At 36.6% G+C, this 22,553-nt stretch overlaps 1 pseudogene; it reads right to left on the bottom strand.

Moving 5' to 3' along the window:
• Nucleotides 1-1,904: 1,904 nt before the first annotated feature.
• Nucleotides 1,905-22,553, bottom strand: part of LOC149257073 (glutamate dehydrogenase 1-like) — a 100,565-nt pseudogene continuing 79,916 nt past the window's right edge.

The following is a 22,553-nucleotide window of genomic DNA, read 5'->3' as shown; positions in this document are numbered from 1 at the left end:
AAGAGGGAGTGTTGGAAACTATAACTAGGTTTGGTCTTCATTAATGTATTTGAGTCATCATGAAATGTACTTGTAAAAAGAGTAAAGAAAATCATTTTTATTATTGTATCAATGACATATTAAAGCATGGTTTTCATGTTTGGGTCATCATTATATTAGTCAAAGTCCCCATTGTGGAATTTCGAGATTAATATTGAGTCTATATAGTCATTGTACAATTTAAAGAGACCCTTCTTGGGCTTTTGAATCATGTAAAAAGGTTTACCATTGAGGCAAAAATAATTTATGTAAGCTCCATACCAAGTCGGCCTAAAGGAGAACAATTTAGTCTAAGGACACCAATTTGACATCACTTAAAGCCTATAAATAGAAGGAAGTCAAATTCATTTGGAGTATCTCATCTCAAGCAAGTTGAATATCTCTAAGGAAGTTGGAAAAGTACGAAGTGGGTCAAAAAATTCTAAAGGAACTATGAGTTGGTTCAAGTCTAAGGAAAAGAAGGAAGTTGAAGTTTTGGAGCTACTCTCTCTCTGTTTCATGCCCTGGTTTGGGAGATCAAATTTTTCTAAGTGTTTTTGTTGCCATTTTCTGCCTGATGTCGTTAGTTGTTGCATAGTCAAAGTTGTTGGGGTGGAAGTGCTACTACAAAGAGGTAGAAGATCGTGAAGGCTGACTTGGTATGGAGGGAATGTTTGGTCTTTGTTTATGTTGAAAAGTCTCAAAGAATACTATTGAAGGAAGAGATTTTTTATTGGGTTTTTTGTTTTGTGATCTTCATACACACATAATATGGTAATTTCTTGATGAAAGATAAGATAATAAAGAAGTAAAAGAAGCTAACATAACTCATATGTAATTATCAAGAAAGAGGAATCAAACCCTAATCTAATTTCATTGATTTCTCAACAGAAAGAAGAACTAAAATTAAAAAACTCTCCCAAAATTCAACCACCTCACTCAGAACATGATTATGCCAACTTTTTACTGAAAGGTAGCACTTGAAACCCATCACCAAAATCCTTGTCACATAATAAAAAGCATAGATACAGGCGAATTAATGAACTTTGTAATTTTCAAGATCACTAATATAAATCCTTCACATTTATATGGGGTAGAATTGCAAGAATATAACAGTCAGTACTCAACTCTACAATCTTTTAAATCCTCAATTTACCCAAGCCAACATATATCACTTTTCAAGAACTGAAGAAATAAGTCCAGCAACAAAAACACGTCTACTTCAATCTAGTAAAGCATCAACTCACTAAACACACTAATAGAATCATTAAAAAATGGACAAATGAACAGAACAATAATGGTAAGAAGCATGTATTTCTGTTGGTCATTTTCGACATTGTGGGAAGCTTATTCTTAGATGGTAAGACAACAATTCTTTTAGTTGTTTCCTATTCTATTTTATATATTTTGTTTTCTAAAGAATATAAAAGGAGATAGACAGTGCACAACATTTCCAAAGTGCAGTCATGGAATATGTTTTTTGTGTATCATGTTATAAACATGTAAGAAACGTGATTTTTTTCTCTTTTGAATAAAAATTGTGATGTTTTTATTGGGATCAAAAAACAAATTGGCAAGTTTATCAATTCATATGAGGTAGTATTGCAAGAAATGTAATGGATCGTCAATATTCAATTCAGTATGCCATCAATGTACCCAACTCAACCTATATCATTGTTAGAGATTTGAAAATAATTCAAGCAACAAATACAAGTCTATTCCTATATTGTAAATCATCACTTTAGTAACCTCAATAAAAATATCATCAAATAACAAAAAGATAAACACAAGCAAACTGACAAGATAATCATATGTAGATGAAAAAGCATCATGACTGAAGTTTGTATAATCAAGTCCAAAAAAATAGTTTCCTCAAGGATACATACCTAAACCCACTCAAATTAGCTAGCATTCACACCACCAACATTTGCATATATTCCTGGTAGTACTGCAACACCTTTCTTGTATAGAATCTGAAATGCATGTGATGCATCCAAAATTACATAACAGAGATGAATTTAAGAAGCTCGAGAGAAGTCAAATTACTCCAAAACCTCTACAACTTTAACTAATTTTCTAATTCACCTCATCAAATTCTGCATCTGTGGGATGATTGGCTGCCTCTATAATGAATTTCGCGTTTACTTCACTAGCATTCTCCCTATGACTAGTATGCAATAGCAGTCAAATTACTAAATTAGCATCTCTAAATTTGAAATAAAACTGATTATGGAATGTATGTATCAAAACTAATTCTCAACAAAGTAGCATATGCAATGCAGTGCATTGTCAATTGAATTAAAAAGTATTTTGAAATCCCTGTCAACTTCCAAATTCTAGATGGTATTATGAAACTTAAATTGAGTGGATACTGACTTGTTTAGAACACCACTTAAAGCAGCATGGATGAGCACGTCACAATCTTCAAGCAAGACGGTTTTTGGATCAATTGAATCTACTGCTTCAAATCCTTTAAGAACACCATTAATCTTTGTGTGCTTCATTAAAGCTATAATGTCAAGGCCATTTCTATTCTTTGTAACTCCTAAAATGTCAATCACTGCTACAATATTTCCACCTTTTTCATGGATGAGTCCAACTGCCCAAGAACCGACATTTCCAAAACCCTAAAAAGGTCATAGAGGTTTTGGTTCAAGAATAATGTATTTCAGTCTGTAATGGTTCCAATCCCCTCGAATTGATGTTATTGCCATATTTATGGAGCCAATTTCATTTCATTTAGTGTCTATAGATATCCTTTAAGTAAAGCAAAATCATGGTAATGAGTTTCTTTGATGCAATTATTGTAAGTAGTAAATTCAAAGAAAGACAACCAAGATGGTGTTTTTTTTATGTGGCTAGACTTACATTCACAAAAAGGTTGAAGAGAAAAAAAATCTACCTAGATTGCAAAACATTTACCTAAGATTATTTTACCATACTCGAATAACAAAGCTTATGTTGCATACATAACACCTATACCAATTGCAACATCCCTGCCAAGGGATCCACTTAGATCCTACCCATCACAAAAGAATATCTCTAACATCAAAATGCTATGCAAATTTTAACACACTCAAGAGGTTAGAGAGGTATTTTGGAATAAAGTTTTGTATACTTACAATAGGTTTTCCACTAACAATTGTAGGTGAGTATCCATGGAATTTTGAATACTCATCCAACATCCAAGACATTGTTTGTTCACATCCACTATGTAAGCATAGTGGATATTAAAGAAATATGTATTAAATATCATAGCTAATAAATATAACTCTTTGCATAGGAATGAATGAAAAGACCTATGAATTTGTTCCCGTGTGAGGTGTTATAACATCTATGTGGACTCCAATCAAATCATGGATCTTCTGAGTAAAGACATGAGTAAGAATTTCTAACTCACTGAAACTTAAAATCCGTGGGTCGCAACCAATACCACCCTTTGTTCCTCCATATTATATGTTAGCTACAACATACTTCCATGTCATTAGTTGCGCTAAGGCATTTACCTCATGTGGATCAACCTGCATACCACAATGATAAATATATTATTTATAACATTCTATGAAATGATTTTTGCAAACTGGATGAATTGTAAAAAGGGTTATGTTAATAGCTCAAATTACTACTATCTTAAAATGGAAGTAAAATTCAAATTTTTCCTTGTGCTTTATACTTCCCATATTGCTTCATGTTAAAATAATGAGTTAAACAAGAAGAAATCCACCTTTAGAATTAGAAAAAGTACTTTAAAAATATAAGTCTTCCACTATGGAAAATTTAGTGCACAGACAACCATATATGTTTTTGAAACATCACACTAGAGATAGTGTAACATCAGGTATCTCAACCATAGATGTAGTTTCCTCACTAGGAGAGACATAAAAGATTGAACATGTAGATATTGCCAATCGTTAGCAATTACTACATATCAATGATCATAAACTCACCTTTGGATGGTAGCGTATCCCTCCCTTCATGGGTTGTCGGGCATTGTCATGTTGTACTCTAAAGCCTACATATGAGGCTAAAGTTCCATAATCTTTAGGAATGGTGCACTCAACCCAAGGTCCAGTTTACAAATGAGAAAATAAGCCAAAATAATCACTTTAGAAACCCTCAAAATGCCAAAAGAAAGAAAATGACCTAAGATGAAACAACAAAAAAATCCTTGATAGGAGATGTAGAGTCCAGAATTTCAAGCAATAAAAAGCAAAGAGATGGAGAATGAAATTAACATAATACAAATCTGTTTAGTTAATGAAGGAAAGGATAAATTTTATATGTGTTAACAAAATAAGGGTGTAGCATCCGAAAAAGTATAGCTTATGACTGTAATTATCACACTAAGGGATCAAAAGTTCAATCGATGAGTTGCAACACCTACATAGACTATTGTATATGGACCTCAACCACAATAAATGTACCCACGATATAGAACTAAGATCTAAATTTCTATGGAATCTCAGATCACAGTTGTTATACGAGATTTATGATTGCAGACAAAAGTATCTCCCCTAGGTCCATGGCTAACCTAGAACAACATAGAGACAAGGAACGCAATGATTTTCCTTAAAGTAAATAGATGGAGTGAGGCCTACCTAGAATCTTTCACACACTTCGCTCCTTCTTTAGCTTGGAAGCTCCAATCCCAGCTCTAATTGCCAAAATTAGACCCTGCATAGTCAAATAACACAAGGCAAGAAACTACGAGATCTATGCAACATCACCTAAGTACTTCAATCAATAGGTCAAGATGGTATTGAAATAAGTGAAATAACAACATCACATATAGGAAAACAATGAATTCTTTGCATTACTATAAATGGAAGGAAATTACTACCATAAGTAGTAGTTGATCTTGTAGAAGAGCTCCTCCAAGTTGTTGACTTGTCCTTTCCTTGTCACAATAAGCACCTCCAATCACCCTAAATGCATGAGAAGATAACCACTCACTACAACAGCATAAGGGAAAAATCACTCTCCAAAATCCAAAGAAAATTTTAAGGATGGAAAATTTTCTTGAAGTTTAAAAACATTGGCGAATCTCACTAATCCCTAATATGCAAACTATAAAATGTTTATTGATATATTTGTAAAATTATTCAGATTTATAATGATTTTATATATAGTATCTATATAATGTTGGTGATTTTTAAGGTAAAATAATTTTATATTCTAAAATTTGGGCGAATCATCATTTATAAAATTGGAAATTGGCGAATCTTTTTTGTGGAAAAATCATGGAAAATTAGCCCACTCAGAAAACATTAGCCCCTAAAATTTTCCACGCCAAAATCCAACCCCCAACCACATAGAAGGCTGGGAATATATAGAGAAGTATGTTAAGATGGGAGTTCTTATCCAATTACCAATCTAGGGTAAGAGATCCACCTTTGATGGAGGGATAGGATCAAAGGATAAGTGGTGAAAACTCCAATGTAGGGAAGGATAGGATCTGAATGTTTTTTCCAAGGTAAGTAGTTGTAACAACTTATGGAAACTCGTAGAAGGGGAAGCTTCCAGAATCCCGACCATTCTCTCAGATTTCTAAAACCAACGCATGTGCAAAGGGGAGAAACCTTCTGGTGACAAACGCAGGCCATAGTGGAGCAACTTGCTGGTGAACACACCCCAGTAGGCCTACATGGAGTGTTGGTCCTCAAACTAGCTCAGATGAAGAAGTTCAGGGTTGAAACTCTGAGAAATTAAAGGTACATGCTTAGGGCTTTGTGCAAGATGTTGAAAAGGGGGAATAAGATGTTGATTGATCCCATTAGGAGGCTCATTAATCAGATGTGACAAAATGGGCTATAACAGAACGCCCCCTAAAGCACAAAGTCAGAGGTGATGACTGATGACTGAAGTGCTTTACCTTGTGAAAAGTAGGGATCAAGGAAAACTGGCAAGCTTCGTTTGTTACAATACATTTACAACGTGACAACTTTGTTTTCTGAGGGAGGAATACCCATACTCAACTAATAAGCTAACATAACATGTATAATGATCAAAAGACGTGTCCATAGATGCAATTGGTGGACCCATAACTGGATGGATATGTATATGATCACGGCCATCATACATTATGATTTTTGCATAACTCGTGAAATTGCAGCCTGGATGGATGAAACTAGATCCAGGATCTTCTATCTCATTCAAGCGACAAACCAATGTAAAAGTATAACCATGTGAATCAGAGAGCTGGAGTCGAACATGGTAGACACCATCTGACATATGTGAGAGAAACCATCAATGATGTTAATGGCTCTCAATGTACTCAAGTACAATCTGTATGGTGTGAATAAATGAGTTGATGTCGAACACCACACATAATCTTTCAGTTGAAGGCCATTGATGTAAACATGTCGCTGAGAGTGAGGGAAATTTCCATTGATGTATGCAAGCACCAAGGTACCAAAGGTGTGTGTTTCTAAGTCAACTTCCTAGATGATGTGCTACCCGTCGAAGGAGGGCCTTGATGTATCCCCCATCAACGACACTAAATGGGTATGATGATTGAGATAGAATGATCAAAATGATGCTGACACGGAACTGGATCAGGAAAGGCAAACATGAAATGAAGTCTTAAGAGTATTGTAGCAAAGATCAACTGAATGACCTCTCTTGAACACACCAATGACACTGAATGGACTTGGCAGCATTGACCCAAAACCAAAATGGAGGCTCTGAAAATGGTATGATAACCAAAATACAAGCATATTACCCAGCCCAACATCCACAAAGATGAAGTGGAAGAGTGTTGTGTTCAAGAGCGACTCCCTACCATTAGCAAAATGGAATCCCTTTTTCTCCCAATTTCCCCAACCATACTGGTCAGTATCTCTTTATTTTTTAACAAGCTTGAGGCGGTGTCACACGGAAAGAGTCGTTAGTGTGGACACAACCGACCTTCCTAGAAGCCTAAGACTTTCTAATGACAAACAAGACAAATAAGAGCAATCCTTCCCTAAATATGCGTTTATAATATGAGAAATCAAGTGTTTAGATCCTACCTGTCATCCAACGCGGTTGTAGTAGTCCAGCTTCATTGATCCGGATGAGCTCCTCCTTCCCTTCGAAACCTGCATTCACTAACAATCAAACGATTAAATAGCACCTGAATATCACATAAAATAAAACATATTTAACATATAGACCAAGGATTATATGAAACAACTCATAAATAACAAATTGTTGAGAAGAATGGACTAATTTGTATTAAAAGGTAACAAAAGGAACCATTACAACCTGAGCCTTGGTGTTGTGCAAGCTCCTCCCAGGGTCCACAAGAGTTCTCCTTTACTCTGATCAGCTCACCCACTTCCAAATGAAACAAGCAAAGATGGTAATCTCTCCTCACAAGCTTCTACAAGGAAGTCCTAATTCCAGCAGCATCTACCCTTAGGAATGTTCAGCTTTCAACCTCCCCTCCCTTTGGCCCAATGCCTGTATTTATAGTGCTCTAGAGGAAGTTATTCAGGTCCACCATCAATGGGATAAGCCCCTCTTTGGATGGGATAGCTCCCCTATTGATGGGATAAGTTCCTCTTTGGTAGGGATACATGAACCATCTGGAGGCGCTTCATACACGTCAAACAAGCTTCTAGAAGACTCTAGAAATGACCACAAGTAACTTTTTTAAGATGAAACTCGTGCCTTTTGACCTTTACAAGGGTACGCACCCACCCCTTTACATACAAAGCGTACAAGTACGCAGGTATTGTGAACTTGGGTTGCGTACACGTAGGTAAGGCTAAGAGAAACTGCATACCAGAGATAATTGACTTTAAATGACTTTTCTCTTTTTCTTGAAGTTTGACATGAAGAGCAGAGGCATGAGACTTGCCAAGGAGGATAGTATGACAGTGGATGGAGCCATACTAACTACAATTAGTCATGGTGACATTTTTTAGTGTAACAGGCGGATAACATATTCTTGATCTATAAGTTCATCCTTCAGATGAATCCCTTTGAGTATATTTAACGAACCGTGAGAAGGAGTGGTTCGTCATTGTCATGTTTGACAAGTCTATCACTGTTTGATGTTTGAACGAGTCTAGTGAATGTAAAACTTAACATCTTTTTCATGTTTAGATATTTTGAAAAAGAGGCAAAAAAGAAAACTCCAGATGTCCCTTTTTGTAGGTAGTCCCTTAGGTTCGAAAAGGTAGAAAACAATACCTAAGAGAACCTCTTAGCCATGTTCGACTAACGTATTCCTTTTTCGTAGCTAGTCTATCTCAGTGTAGAAAAGGGTTAAACTTATACTGAGTAGATGTCTTTTCATTTACTTTTATGAGTTCAAAAAGATAAGTGTTCTAAAATCTTTTCATATTTTGGGAGTCTGAAAAGAGCTCAAAGAGGACATGAGGGGGGTTCCTTTTTCGTAGGTTCATAGAGCCCCAAAAAGTGATAAAAGTATACTCTGTGGTCAAAGTAACCTATTCAAAACATAATGAAAACCTGTTAACAGTCGTCAACCTGCTCAAAACACCACAAGAAGGATTAATCATACCTATTTCATAGTAAAAATGAATCATATCTAGGTCAAAACACTAAAAATGAATAAAATAATCAGAAAATGACCATAAATATTCAAAATGACTTGTTATTTTTACCATTTCACATTTTACCTTCAACATTAATTATTTGGAGACCTTTTTCCCTCGATCTTCTACAACTCATTGCGGCCAATCCAGGGAACCATTTCAAGTGTCGTTGCTTCCAGGTAGGAGTTGAAACCTTTCTCTATCTTTCTACAATCCATTTTTGTGCTTTCATGTAATAGTTTTAAGGTTTTGAGGCCCCTAGGGTTCATAAAAAATGCCTTGGGACCAATGCACCCCACTGTGTCAAAAATTGTGTTTCACCTAAGCAGGGGTACACTGCAGGTAGAGGTGCAACACTCTAGTAGACACTACTGGGGTGTGTTGGGTGCATTTTCCTAATTTATTTCTCATTTTTTCCTCAAATTTTGTCAGGTTTTATGCATAGGAAAGAGCCTAATGGATCCCTTGTTGATGTTTCAGGTACCCATCAACACAAAATGGCATTCATCTAGCGAGAAAGAGAAAATAAGGAATAAGATTTGAATGTGGCAAAGGACCTTGCTACCATCCAGGCGCTTAAAAATTGTGGGTTATTAAAATTCTTTTGGCTTCCTAGGATGAGGCAAAAAATGGAGTTGTTGAAGTACCTTGTCTGTTCATGGGATATTCAAGCATGGGCATTCAAGTTTGGGGAGAATATTCTCGAAATACAGGTAGAGTACATTTACTTCCTAATAGGATTGTCAAAGCGAGGTGCCCCCGTCTCTCTTCTAGGTGGAAGAAGTGGCAGTGAGATGGTGAAAGGCTATATCGCTACCTATTGCAAACCTCGAGCCATTCCTACTAGGGATGGGAAGATCAACATAAATAATGTAACCCAATTACCCTTGAGAATGATCTTGTTCATTATTGCAAGATTGGCAGGCAGCTTGACACTACATGTAGAAAGAAAATCATACATTTAGTATGGGATAGAATGTCTAGAGATGACAATATTCAACTGAAGTGAGTGTGTCTTGGTCAATTTGAAGCAACAACTTATTAAAGAAAGGGAGGGGAATTTTGAAGAACTTTGGTTATGGTGTGATCTTATTCTCTTTTTCTCTAGAGCAGGTGCCACTACTACGGCCTCAGTAGATTGTACTTGATCCCATTGATATGAGGACCCCACGAATGAGGAGGTGGATAGACCATATGAGTTGACATCCAAGCCCATCAACAATCAAATTTTCACCAACCTTCTTTGGGTGGTTATGTAAGCAATCCATCATCATTGATGATTATCCTTACGCGGGGATGGATTTCCGTGATGATCCCGAGCTCGAATTGCCTAAGGGTGAGAAATGGGATGCTTCAGGTAAGATAATTTGACCATTAAGTTTTGAAATTTTTATGATTTTTTTATGTTTTTTGATGTTCCCAAGACTAAACTATTTGATGTTTTCATGTAGAAATTGGACTTGTTCAACTAGTGGGTGCTACATATCTCCATCGCACAGAGAGACGGCCATAGGAGGAGGAAGTTGGACCAATATAGGTCATTGCAGTAGGATGGGATGCACTACGAGATCTAGATGTAACAGAGATCCTATCAGAGGTGGAGTGCCACATGGAAGGACTGACACATGGGATTGATGAGATCGTGGTTGATCAACTTCCATTGTGACTTCAACGACACACAATTAGAGTGCCTAGTCGTATTGGTCGATTACTGCGCAAGATAGCTCGTGCAGTGTCATTTTATCATGAGCACCACTGATTTGTCTACTTAGATGTTTTGCATGTAGTTTTTATATGGACGATGTAGCCATATGTGTCTCAGGGCACACATTTTGTAAAACCAAACTTAATGTATATATATATATATATATATATATATCAGTGTTTCCTAGTTCCTATTCCTCTTTCAATATGATGTGATGTGAATTGAAAGTTATTTACATCCTTTGCAAATGTCAATCTAAAAAAAATTAGCTAGGGCATCTGCTCATGTGTTCAAATTTCTAGAAATATGTTATTATCATATGAAATCGAAATGCCTTTCCAGAAGACGCACTCTCAAAAACCATGCAAAGGATGGTGGGATTTCTCACTGAATAGATGTTCATGGGTTTTAGTACTACGAGATGTGAGTCAAGCCTGATGACTATACAATGGATACCATGTGCAATAGCATAAGAAAGTAACTCAATTATTATGCTATACTCAACGATGTTATTAGTCGATCGACCAATGAAAATCCCTTGCATACTCACAAGTTCGCCATTTGGAGCAAAGTTAGCCCACATTGTGGAGGATAGATTCCGAGTACTATGGCTAGCACCATCGGCATAATCAATATACATTTCGAGAGAGGTTGACATCTTCAATCAAAAAGTAAACAGAATCAATAGAAACGATGGGAAACTCTGAAAAGCACACTCCAAAAACAATCAACACACCTATAGACAGTATGTACACAATGTACCATGCACGGGATCAAGCATAGTATTTTTTGAGGTCCAACCCAGTTTTAGGTTGTGCCAATGAAACTCCATCTAGATATACTAACTCATAAGCCCCTTTTGCAAGGAGTCGCTTGACAATGTATGAGCCCAGCCACATAGGTTGGAACTTTCCTTGAACTAATTTGTCACCCTCCTGGTCATATAAGAGAACGAGATCTCCTTCTGAGAAGATTCTAGACTTGACACTTTTGTCATATTGCACTTTTATGCATCTTTTATGGGCTTCATTGGCTAACGCGACATCGCATAGGGTTTCATCAAAACGAATGAGATGTAAAATATGCTCCTCCTCTACGGAAGTAGCAGGAAGAAGTTCAATAGCTAGTGATAGTGATGGAATTTTGCATTCGAAGGGGAGGATCACTTCCAGACTATACACCAACTAGAAGGGTGTGAATCCAGTAGCAGTCCTAACTGAGGTTCGATATGCCCACAAGGCAGCAAAGAGAAGCAATTGCTAGTGTGATTTGTGGACCCCTATCATACGTTGAAGAATAGTCTTAAGAACTTTGTTGATTGCCACAACTTGTCTGTTAGCCTGAGGATAATAGGGAGTGGAATTTTCATGTGAAATTCTCAGTTTAGCAGTTAATTAGGTCATCATATGATTCTGAATGTGCTTCCTGTGATCCATTACTATTGCTTGCAGAACACCAAACTTAGAAATCACGTGGTTGAAGAAAAAGTACGCAGTCATTTCGTTGGTATTATTGAATGTAGGCATCACTTCAACCCACTTCGTAAAGTAACCAACAACGACTATGATGTAGCCACCCCCCTCAACTAAGTGAGGGTTACATGTCATAAAATCGATGCCCCATTTTGTAAAGGGACCAAAATAGGATGCAAAGGAGTAGGTAAAGCGCAAAATTTTTGATCATAGACTTTTCTAGACTGCGAGGATACAGTCACAAAAAATGGTGGGCCAAAAGTAACCGACACACAATAGTTTTTGCATAGTAGCATAACCAGCTAAATGTCCACTACATGCCCCTAATTGGCATTCATTCAATACTTTCTCGACCTCCTCAAGAGTGAGGCACCTCTGTAAAATCGTATCGATACCATGACGATAAAGGGTGTCTCCGATAATCACATAGTTTCGGGATTGGTACCGAATACGCCATTGCTCTGAGCGAGAGGTATTAGGAAGAAAAGTCTAGGTCTAGAGATAGATGAGAAAATATATATACCATGGATCAGATGATGAGATCAAGAACAATGACTCATCTGGGATGGAATATTCAGATGTAGACTCAACATCAAGGGAAGGGAGATCGCACATTGGCTCGACAAAAGCTAAGGATTTCTTCAAATTGGATTTGATGAATTCTAGGTCTAACTCTCGGAGAATAACGATCCACTTAAGGTATTTCCCCCCCTAGCAATTGATGTGACAATATGTATGTCATAGGGTTGCAATGTGAAATGACCATAGTTTTGTGACGCAAGATGTAATGGTGAAATCTCTGGACAACTTGAGTGACCGCCAAAGCTAGCTTTTTCAAATGAGTATACAAGATCTCAGTATTGTTGAGGTTTCGACTCAGATAATAAATGGGATGTTCAGTCCCCATATCATCTTCTTGGACCAACACCATATCTATAGTCGAGATGGTGACAACAAGGTACAGGAAAAAATTGCGCTGATAGTTGGGAAGATATAAAAGAGATGCCTGAACCAGTACATCTTTCAAGGCATCGAATGCTTTCTGGGTTTCATCATCCCAACAGAAGGGAACCTGTTTTTTCAGTAAGCGAGTAAATCCTTTGGTCAGTTCAACGTAGTTAGGGATGAACCTCCTTAGGAAGTTTTCCTTCCCTTGGATACTTTGTAACCGAACAAGAGTGGAAGGCGTAGGCAAAATAATGATTGTCTGTACTTTTAAAGGATCAATACGAATTCCTTGTTTTGAAACTATGAAACCGAGGAGTCGACCAGAACCGACACTGAACACACATTTGTGTGGGCTGAATCGAATGTTATAATGTCTACAACGGAGGAAGATGGCCCATAAATGCATGGGGTGATCAACCCGATGCTTAGAGTGAGCATGGAGATTGTCCAAATAGGGTTGTATGATGTTCTTGATATCATGAGAAGTGTATTTCATCACACATTGAAATGTGGCCCCTATGTTCTTTAAACAGAATGGAATATTTTTAAAAGAAAAGGTACCCTAGGGACAAATAAATGTGTTTTAGGTTGGTATGCTCGAAGAATGTTGATTTGGTTATAGCTCGAGAATCCATCCATGAATGAATAAATATCATAGTCAGTGCAGTCATCAACAATCTAGTCAATAAACGGGGTTGGGTATTTGTCCTTTAGACAAGCTCGATTCATGTCTCAATAATCAACACATACTCAGATCCTGCCATGTTTCTTCATGACAGGGACAATGTTTGATACCCAATCACTTAAAGGAATGGGGTATATGAAACTAGCCCGAAGAAGCTTTTCAATTTCAACGTTTATGCCGGCAGCCTTCTTGGGATGGACCAAATGGAGGCATTGTTGGACAGGTTTGGCATCAGGGTATGTCTTCATTTTGTGCACTATGATATTTGTGTCGATACCTGGAATTTCCTCATATGTTCGAGAAAATATTTCTTCGAACTCACGAAAAAGGGCCCGATAAATCTCAACTTCATATGAAATGCAAGATGCTCCGATGTATAAATTTTTTATTATTCATGTTTAATCGAAATATTGAGAGAAATGGTTTCTTTGATATTCAAAAGGTTCTTTTCAGAGTCAATCTCATGAATGGAAATGAACTTTGTAAAGGGTTTGATAATATTAGGTAGTGTTGAAGCCCCAAAAATCGGGTCTACAAAAAGGGGGATACCCACCCAGTCCGGACCTTGGTTAGTAGCTCCTTTTCCGTTTGGTATAGTGGGTCCGACTGGGGATATGGGACCAGTTTCCCAATTTATGTGTGTGTGTGAAGAATTGATATTTCCTTTCTAACAGTTCCTAAGTGAGATGCTTTAATTCTAACTCTAATCTAATAACATGAAAATTGTATTCTAATAAGCAGAAATATCTAAGTCTACACTAACCCAGGGTGTAATCCTTCTGTTATGCGATCTAAAATGATTTCAGATAACAATTGGTAATAAAGATCATTCAACTGTTATGAGAAAAGAATTCAATACAGATAAACCACTTCATATAAAAAGTTAGACGAAACAGTTGTGAAAGGCATATAGCATAATAAGCTACTCATACATTAAGCATAAATAAATAGCTATCACCGTAAAAGTTCCAAATGATAACTCAAGCATTCGCGCATCAATATATAAACAACTGAACATGAATATCACTTTGACACAAAGGCAGAAATAGTTAAGAGATAAAAGTACCATTTATAACTAGTTCTACTCATGAGCTTCAAGCGATAATGATTTATCTCTTCTTAATCCAACATCCACTAAGAGTACAGAAGTGTAACATCAATAGCAGATATCAAATACAGATATCAATAAATCTTGTTCCATTCGTTCATCAAAACCTCCTCAAAGGGTACAAAAGTGCATGTTCTGGGGATAAGTTTTTGATAAATTTCAGGACCCTTCTCTAAATGCATGAGAAGGGTTTAAATACTACTAACTAAATCTAAAAATAACTTATTACAAAAATGTAGGATGTGGTTTAAATGACCGTCCTCATTTCAGGCAAAAATAAAACAAAATTAAAACTAAAATTGAATCTAAAATTAAAACTACTAACTAATTATTTATGTATCTACTCCTTGAAATCGCATGCATTCAGCATTTGCTTGAGAAGAGTCGGTTGGCCGACTTCCGATTTTAGCTGTGCTGTGAAAACAGAATCGGCAAGAGCTAGCGCCATCTTCTCGGCAGAATTGATGATACACTTGAGAGTCATGCACTGGCTGTGTGGTTTTACCAAGTATGCCCAGTAATAATCCCAATTCAACTTGGTTAACCTTTGGATTGATTTTTCCTTTTCTTGAGTCTTCTGTCTCCAGCCTGCTTGTATTTGCTGTGCATATATATATACCATTTTGAAGATATTTCTGACAAATACCAATGGTTTTTAGGATTCAAGTTTACTTTTTTACCTCTATCGTTGCTTTCTTACAAATTTCTGGGCTTACAAGTGACTGAGCAATTAGAAGCTTTCCTTTTCAAGAAGTTTTGCTCAGCGATGCGCGCATCAGAAACTGCCTCTGTTTCTTGATCCGGGCTTCCTTGATGCGCTTTTCGCCTTTTGCACGTTTTCTTTTAGCGGATATAAAGCTCAAATTTTGTGAAAATAATGATTCCGTAAGCTCTTGACCCTGAGTTTTAAATTGTCTATTTTTGATGTCAACGCTGTCCAGTACCCATTTCACCATGTCTGTGTATGGGAGAATTTTGGGCCTCGCCGCTATCTTGTGTAAGAACGAACAAGCTAGTTCTGTAATGGATGCCTCAGAAGAACTATGTGAGCCTGCAGTAGCCTCAACTTCCATCCTTCTGGGATTCTCTTCCTCAAGTAGACTATACATGCCTTCCCATGTAGCAATACTAGCGTCTCAGTTACAGGCGGTGTCTGTATACAAGGGCGCCATTTCTTTCTCTTCAGAGCTCGGGGCTTTGCCTTTCTTTCCCATACTTTCTTGCGTACTACTTTGTATATTTCTCTGTTCTCCATTCCTGCAATTTACAAATGAGATGAGAGTCATGATAAGGAAAAGGTGACGAGAAAGCTTTAAATGCTGAAGACACATAAAATATACCACCTTACGTGAAATGGCTCTTCGATAAGCACAAAACCATATTCCATTAATGACTGGAAACTAACTCAATAATTAGCATTAAAGCGCATAACCGTGTCTCGGTTTATGGAAAATACTTTTTAGAACGATGAGCCCGAAAGATCTGCGATGAAGCGATTTTGCGATTTGCTTCGCAATATCGCAGATCGCAACATCGCAGAATCGCAACATCGCAAGGTTGCTAGCTTGCTATATCGCAATATCGCTTTATCGCATTATCGCTTTGCTGCTCTATCGCAAAATCACAATATCGCAGGAGCGTGGCATATGACAATTTTTTGTTAATCTGTTTTCTGTGAAATGTGATTTACGATATGCACCATCACATATCAGCAGTTTAAGATTTTTCAACGTAAGCGGTCCTTTAGACATGCGATGCAATAAATGTTTTCTTAATGTGTAGTTTCGCATCGCGATCTCGCAATCTTAGACTTCGGCTTGCAAGGAGGTATCCATTATCTTTTTTGCGATGCGATATTTCCTAAGGAATAGTTCTACTTTATCATAAAAATTAGGTTTTTTTATTTTTTAAGGGTATTTTCCTAAGTTTATGATGGTAAGTTTTATTAAAAAGGAAATACAAGCACTAATTAATTTTTTACATTTTTGACTAAGGGTCCCCACTTATTTAGTATTAGTAATAACACCAAATAAGAAGGGGGGTTGTTGCTGGCCACAACAATTGGTGATTCACTTGGAAGAAACAATTATCTCTGCTTTTCTTTTCTATTTTCTAAACTTCCAAAACAGAAAATTTTCCAGAAAATTAAACTTTATTATAGAAAGACAAAGTACATTATGCTTTTACCTATCAATGATATTTTGTTTCTTCTATTTTCAACTTTGATTATTTACTCCCTCAAGCTAGTCCTTGCATCTACATCAATCATTACTTAGTTTATAAAGATAAAAACAAAGCCTTCTCTGTAAATCAGTTTTGAATATGCTCATTTGTCGTAGGTAGAGTCTCTGCTGCTAGCAATCGTTTATGGCCTCGACAGGGTTACCTGTTACTCAGCAATGATCCCCTATCCTACTTAGAGAAATTTACAACTTTCAAAGAGAAATCCATATCCACACTTATTGCTTTCATTTTGTTTTTTACCGTTAAAGAACAATGTCTTGGTTTGGTAGCCAATTTATGACATAGTCATTCACTTGATTTATAGCTTTGCTGAACAAGTTGGCTCGTGATGAGACCCCTTGCATTTTTATTGCAAAAATCTTAAGTCATTGCCCTGTTGTGGTATGCAGTATTGGCAAAGTCAGCAAGCTATAATATCTATGATCATGATAAGTTGGCTCGTGATGAGACCTCTTACTCTTTAAGTTAAAGTGTATCATTGGATTATTCTCTAAACGTTGAAGTTTCCTAGGTGGGGAGGAAGTCATTGTTTCCTTAAGATGGCTCTGGACGACAATGGTAGAGTTTTTGGAAAGATCTTTTCTACAGAGAATCTTCATTTTTGTTATTGATACCTTTCATTAGACTGATACAAAACAATTTCCCACTAAAGGTTGCTTTTTATCAAAATTTACAAAGTCGAAACTAGTATCATTTCTAGGCCTAGAGTTTTTTTAACTGTATCTTTCAATAATAACAATCAATTTTCTAAAAGGATTCTATTTATACAAGTGAAAAAACAAAATCTAAAATAGAATTTGTGTCTTTTTCGTAAATTCCTAATGTAACCATTTACAACTGGTTTTATTATGAAACTAAAACAACTACTCTACAAAATAGAAGAATGATCTCCTATGGAAAATATTTTTTGAGGATCTATCCATTAACAGGTAAAGAATCTCTTTTTCCTGTTAAATCCTGTAACATAAAAGTAGACGGACCTATGACTTCTACGATTCGAAAAGGGCCAAGCCACATTCGTTCAAATTTTGTATGTTTCCATTTTTCCTCATGAGCCTTGTCCCATTTCAAAACTAGATCTCCCATCTGAAAGTCTTTTCTGGATATCATGTTTGAATCAAAAGAGGCTTTTACTAATGCTTGATGATGAGCATGAGTTATTTTGGCCTGTTCTCGTTGTTCTTCTAACTTAATTATTTCCAGCTGCCTTAGTTGTAAGGAAGAAGTTGGGGATTCATCAATATATTGAACCAAGGCTAAAGAGGGAATTTCCAAATGAGTTGGAAGAACCACTTCTTTCCCATAAACTAAATTGAATGGGGAAGTGCCGATGGAGGCTTTCTGCGTTATCCGATCTGCTCATAAAGCATATATTAAAGACTTATGCCAATTTTTATGATTTTGGTCAATGGTTCACTTAATAATTCTGATTAAGTTCTTATTTGTAGATTCAGCTAATCCATTCCCCTGTGGATAGTAATTGGCGGAGTATTTAAGCTTGAAACCCCTTTTGAGTGAAAATTCAGTCATCGCATTACTAGAAAAATATGATGCATTATCAAACATTAAAGCAGAAGGCAACCCAAACCTAGTGATTATGAACTGATCTATGAACTCGATGATATGTTCAGCATTAGCCGTCTTGAGTGGAACTGCTTCTACCCATTTACTAAAGTAATCCGTTGTTGTAAGGATATATCTATGCTGTTTAGAAGAGTGAGGAATGATCTCACCTATTATGTCCAATCCCCACTGATTGAAACGCTGCTCAATGTTAACTGGTTGTAATGGCAAGGATGATTTCTTTTGTCTCCCAGCAGCGGTTTGACAGACTTGACATTTCTTCACGTAGTTATGTGAGTCTTTGAATAATGTGGGCCAGTAATAGCCTGCGTGTAAGATTTTATGAGTAGTAGTGTCTCCAACATAGTGTCCACCTGCTGGCCCATCATGGAGTTCCTGCAAGACTTTTTCAGCTTCAAATTTCTCAAGACATATAAGGAGAACATAATCATAATTTATTCTAAAAAGAACATCGTTCACAAGCTGATATTGTTTGGCTTTCAACCTTAGAGCTCTTTTCTTGGTATGATCGAGGTTTGAAGGAGCATATCCATTCTTTAAATAATAAATGATATCAGCGTATAATGACTCAACATCGTTTAGGCTTACCTCATACATTTGTGTCTCTGCAGATGGAATTTCGGACATAAGCGATGCTCCGGCCAGCATTTTCCAAAAGCCTTGACCTTTTACAATACTTGCTGGTTTGATTTCTACGTCATATTCCTGTAAGGCAGTAACCTAATTGGCTCTTTTCTCACCCACATCCTTCTGTACTAGAAGATTTCTTACTGCTGGAAACGGTACTATGATTTTTGTATGTGTTTTGAGTAAAAAAGGTCTGAAATATTTAATTGCTTTGAAAAGAGCATAAGATTGTTTCTCTACATCTGAATAATTCAACTCAGCCCCTTGTAAATTGGAACTGAAAAAAGCAATTGGGGCTTCTACCTTTTCTTGATTTGCTTGAGTGAGTATCACAGCATATGATTTATCAGAGGCAAATGTATATAAAATAAAAGGATCAGAAAAATTTGGAGTTGCTAAATATGGAGCATTAACAATTGCTTGTTTGATCAGATTAAATGCCTCATGTTCATCTTGGCCCCATTTAAAGTTTGAGTCCTTTTTAATCATTGCTTGTAAAGGAGACACGATTCTTGAAAAATCTGGAACAAATCTCTTTACAAAGTTAATCTGGCCAAGAAATGATTGCATGGCTTTCTTGTTGTGAGGTAGGGGTATCGCGGAAATATCCTTGATTCTATTAGGATCAATGTGAATTCCAGATTTTGACACTATGAATCCGAGAAGTTTTCCTTCACTTAATGCGAAAAATGATTTTTTCGGGTTAAGTGAAATTCCATACCTCTGACAACGTTGGAAGATTTGTTTTAAATCTCTAAGATGATTGTTTCATTTCTTGGAATATATAGTTATATCATCCAAATAGATTACCACTGATTTATTAACTAACCCCTTGAATGCGATGTCCATGGCTCTCTGAAATTTGGCACTAGCATTAATCAGACCAAATGGCATCTTTTGATATGCATATGTGCCCCATTTAGTTCTAAATGTAGTTTTTAACTAATCATCGGGATGTACCAAAACTTGATTGTATCCTGAGAATCCATCCAAGAATGACATTAATTCTGACCCCGCAACTGCCTACAGTATTTGTTCCATGGGAGGCAAAGGAAAATTATCTTTTTGGCAGGCTTTGTTAAGATTTCGAAAGTCAATGCAGATACTAATGTCTCCGTTTTTCTTTCTAATTGGGACCATATTGGAAACCCATTTGGATTGTCGAATGGGAAAATTTATTTTGGCTTTCAATAACTTATTGAGTTCAGATTTGATCTGGTTTTCTAGATTGGGATGCATCTTTCTCAACTTTTGTTGGACAGGTTTTTCTTCGTCTATCATTGGAATAGTATGTTGGATGATGGAGGTGTCGTATGTTTTGAGTTCATCGTAATTCCAAGCGAAGACACTTTTGTATTGTCTCAAGAGACAAATATATGCTAATTTTTCTTCAAGAGCTAGACCAAGGCCTAGATTGATATTCTGTGGTTTGGTATTAGTTCCTAGATTTACTAATTCATAGTTCAAAGTTGAACTTTGGAGTTTTGAATTGGTAGATCTTTTAAACCAATCTTTCAAATCATAAAGGTCTTATAACTTGACTATTGATTTAGGTATGGCATTGTTAGTGCTATCTTGTTGCAATTGTCGGTCATGTTGGTCTTCGTCAATTATTTGATTGGTGTAGGATCCTTCAAATGTGAGGAAACTCACGATATCAGGATCGTCGTTGAAAATCCTCCAATTGGTAATGTTATCAGGAATAGATGGTCTAAAAATTAATTCAGTTGAAAATCGATCAGGGCTAAATCTTCTGAAGGAATGAGCTTGGAAGCTACGTTAGCTAAGAGGTCTGCACTAGCATTCTGGAGTCTGGGAATTGATGAAATATTAAATGCTATAAAGTGTTTAGTCAGATCTTGAACTAAAGATTGGTAATGTTTTAAATAACCTGATAAACAATGTATAATATTACGTACCTGTCTGATTACAATTTCAGAATCTCCGAAAAATTGAAGGTATTTGACGTCTAATCCGATTGCTTTGTATAACCCTTGGACTAAAGCCTCGTATTCTGCGGTATTGTTGGTGCAATCAAATTTGAGTCTGCAAGTTAGCATAGTTTTATCTCCCTCTGGACTTATTAACATGCATCTTGCTCTTGCTCCTTCGTTAGACTTAGAACCGTCAAAAAATAATTTCCAAAATAAAGATTTATTTACAGGACTATCTATAAAATTAATACATTTAGAACTATCTATTTGAGAGAAATTTTCTACTTGAGATAAAACAGAATGTTCTAAGTAAGGTGAGGTATGAGCATTAAAATTTCCTAGGAGGGAATCTACTGAGTAGTTGCCAATGATGTTATTGATGTATGATGCTGGTTCATTTTCTCCCTCCAGTTCTGTTACTATGTATTTCTGATGTCTTTCCCGCTCAACTTTTATTTGATTTGGTTTACCATTGTAAGGGAGCCACATGTGCGACTAGTCAGTTGCAAAGTATCCATGAAGTTTTTCTGACCAATCTCTGCTAAGAATTAAGCCATAAAATTCCGGAATATCAGCAACTAAAATGTCGATAACTTGACATACCTTTGGGTTTGATGACAGCCTTATGGTAGCTTGATTTAATTCGCCAATCACTTTGACTTGCGATCGATCTAATTGAACTATGCGCATAGCGGATTTTTGTGGTTGAACGTTCAGTTTTGCACATATTGACTTTGGTAAAATATTCGATGAAGCTCCAGAATCCACTAAGCAATTATGAAAATTTTTAATGAAAATTTCATAAGTAAGAAGAAATGTGGGAGTATGAGATCTCGACCTTCCTCCAATTAAAGCAATGTCGTTTGGATCAACTTTATTAATCGCATTGGTTGGAGGTCTTCCCATGTCATGGGAAGCTTGAGAGATTACAATGGAGGACAAAGGTGCAACTGGTACACCATGTAATTATTTCAAAAGTATCTTTTGCTGGTGTTTTAACTTGCTCAATTCATAAAAAGTGATATTGGCCCTAGTCTTTTTCATGTCTTCTATGATATTATACTCCATTTCATCCGAAACGATCAGTGTTTTAGATGGAGTTGATGGGTCTGTTTGGACTGGGCTGGTTTGAGTCGCTTTAGGTGTTGTTTTCTTGGCTGCAACTTTATCCTTAGTCATCGAGCTTGCACTCTTTGGCTTAGGTGTAGGTTGAGGAGGATCAAGTTGATTTCTACTGCGAGTACTAACCGGGGATGCCTCTTGATCCTCTTCATCTGGGAGGATGAAATCCCACATGCCTTGTAACTCTACAACTTCTTCTTCATCGGTATGTTCTTCAGTAGCGATTTCCTCTTCTTCTTCTTCGGATTCAACACTTGTAATAGCGTTAGGGGTTTGGGAATCGGTTGAAGGGTTTCTTTTAAAAGGTCTGTACGGCTTTTTAGAAGAAGTTTCTGCCACTTGTTTCTTAATGTCGACCATCTCGTTAGACATGGTCTTCAAAACTTTTTGCAATCCTTCTAAATCGAATGGATCTTTCGATTGTTTTTTCTTGGGATCTTCCTTGAAAGAAATCTTCTTAGGTTTTCGTTCTTCTATCGCGTTTTTCTTTTAAAAGAAAAGGTACCCCAGGGACAAATAAATGTGTTTTAGGTTGGTCTGCTCGGAGAATGTTGATTTTA

This window comes from Pinus tabuliformis, chromosome 6 (assembly GCF_031772625.1).
Source record: "Pinus tabuliformis cultivar Carrire ecotype Pingquan chromosome 6, CPIR1, whole genome shotgun sequence".
NCBI classification, from domain to species: Eukaryota; Viridiplantae; Streptophyta; class Pinopsida; order Pinales; family Pinaceae; genus Pinus; species Pinus tabuliformis.
The sequence above is the reverse complement of the archived record's forward strand: the minus strand, read 5'-3'. Positions and strand labels throughout refer to the sequence as shown.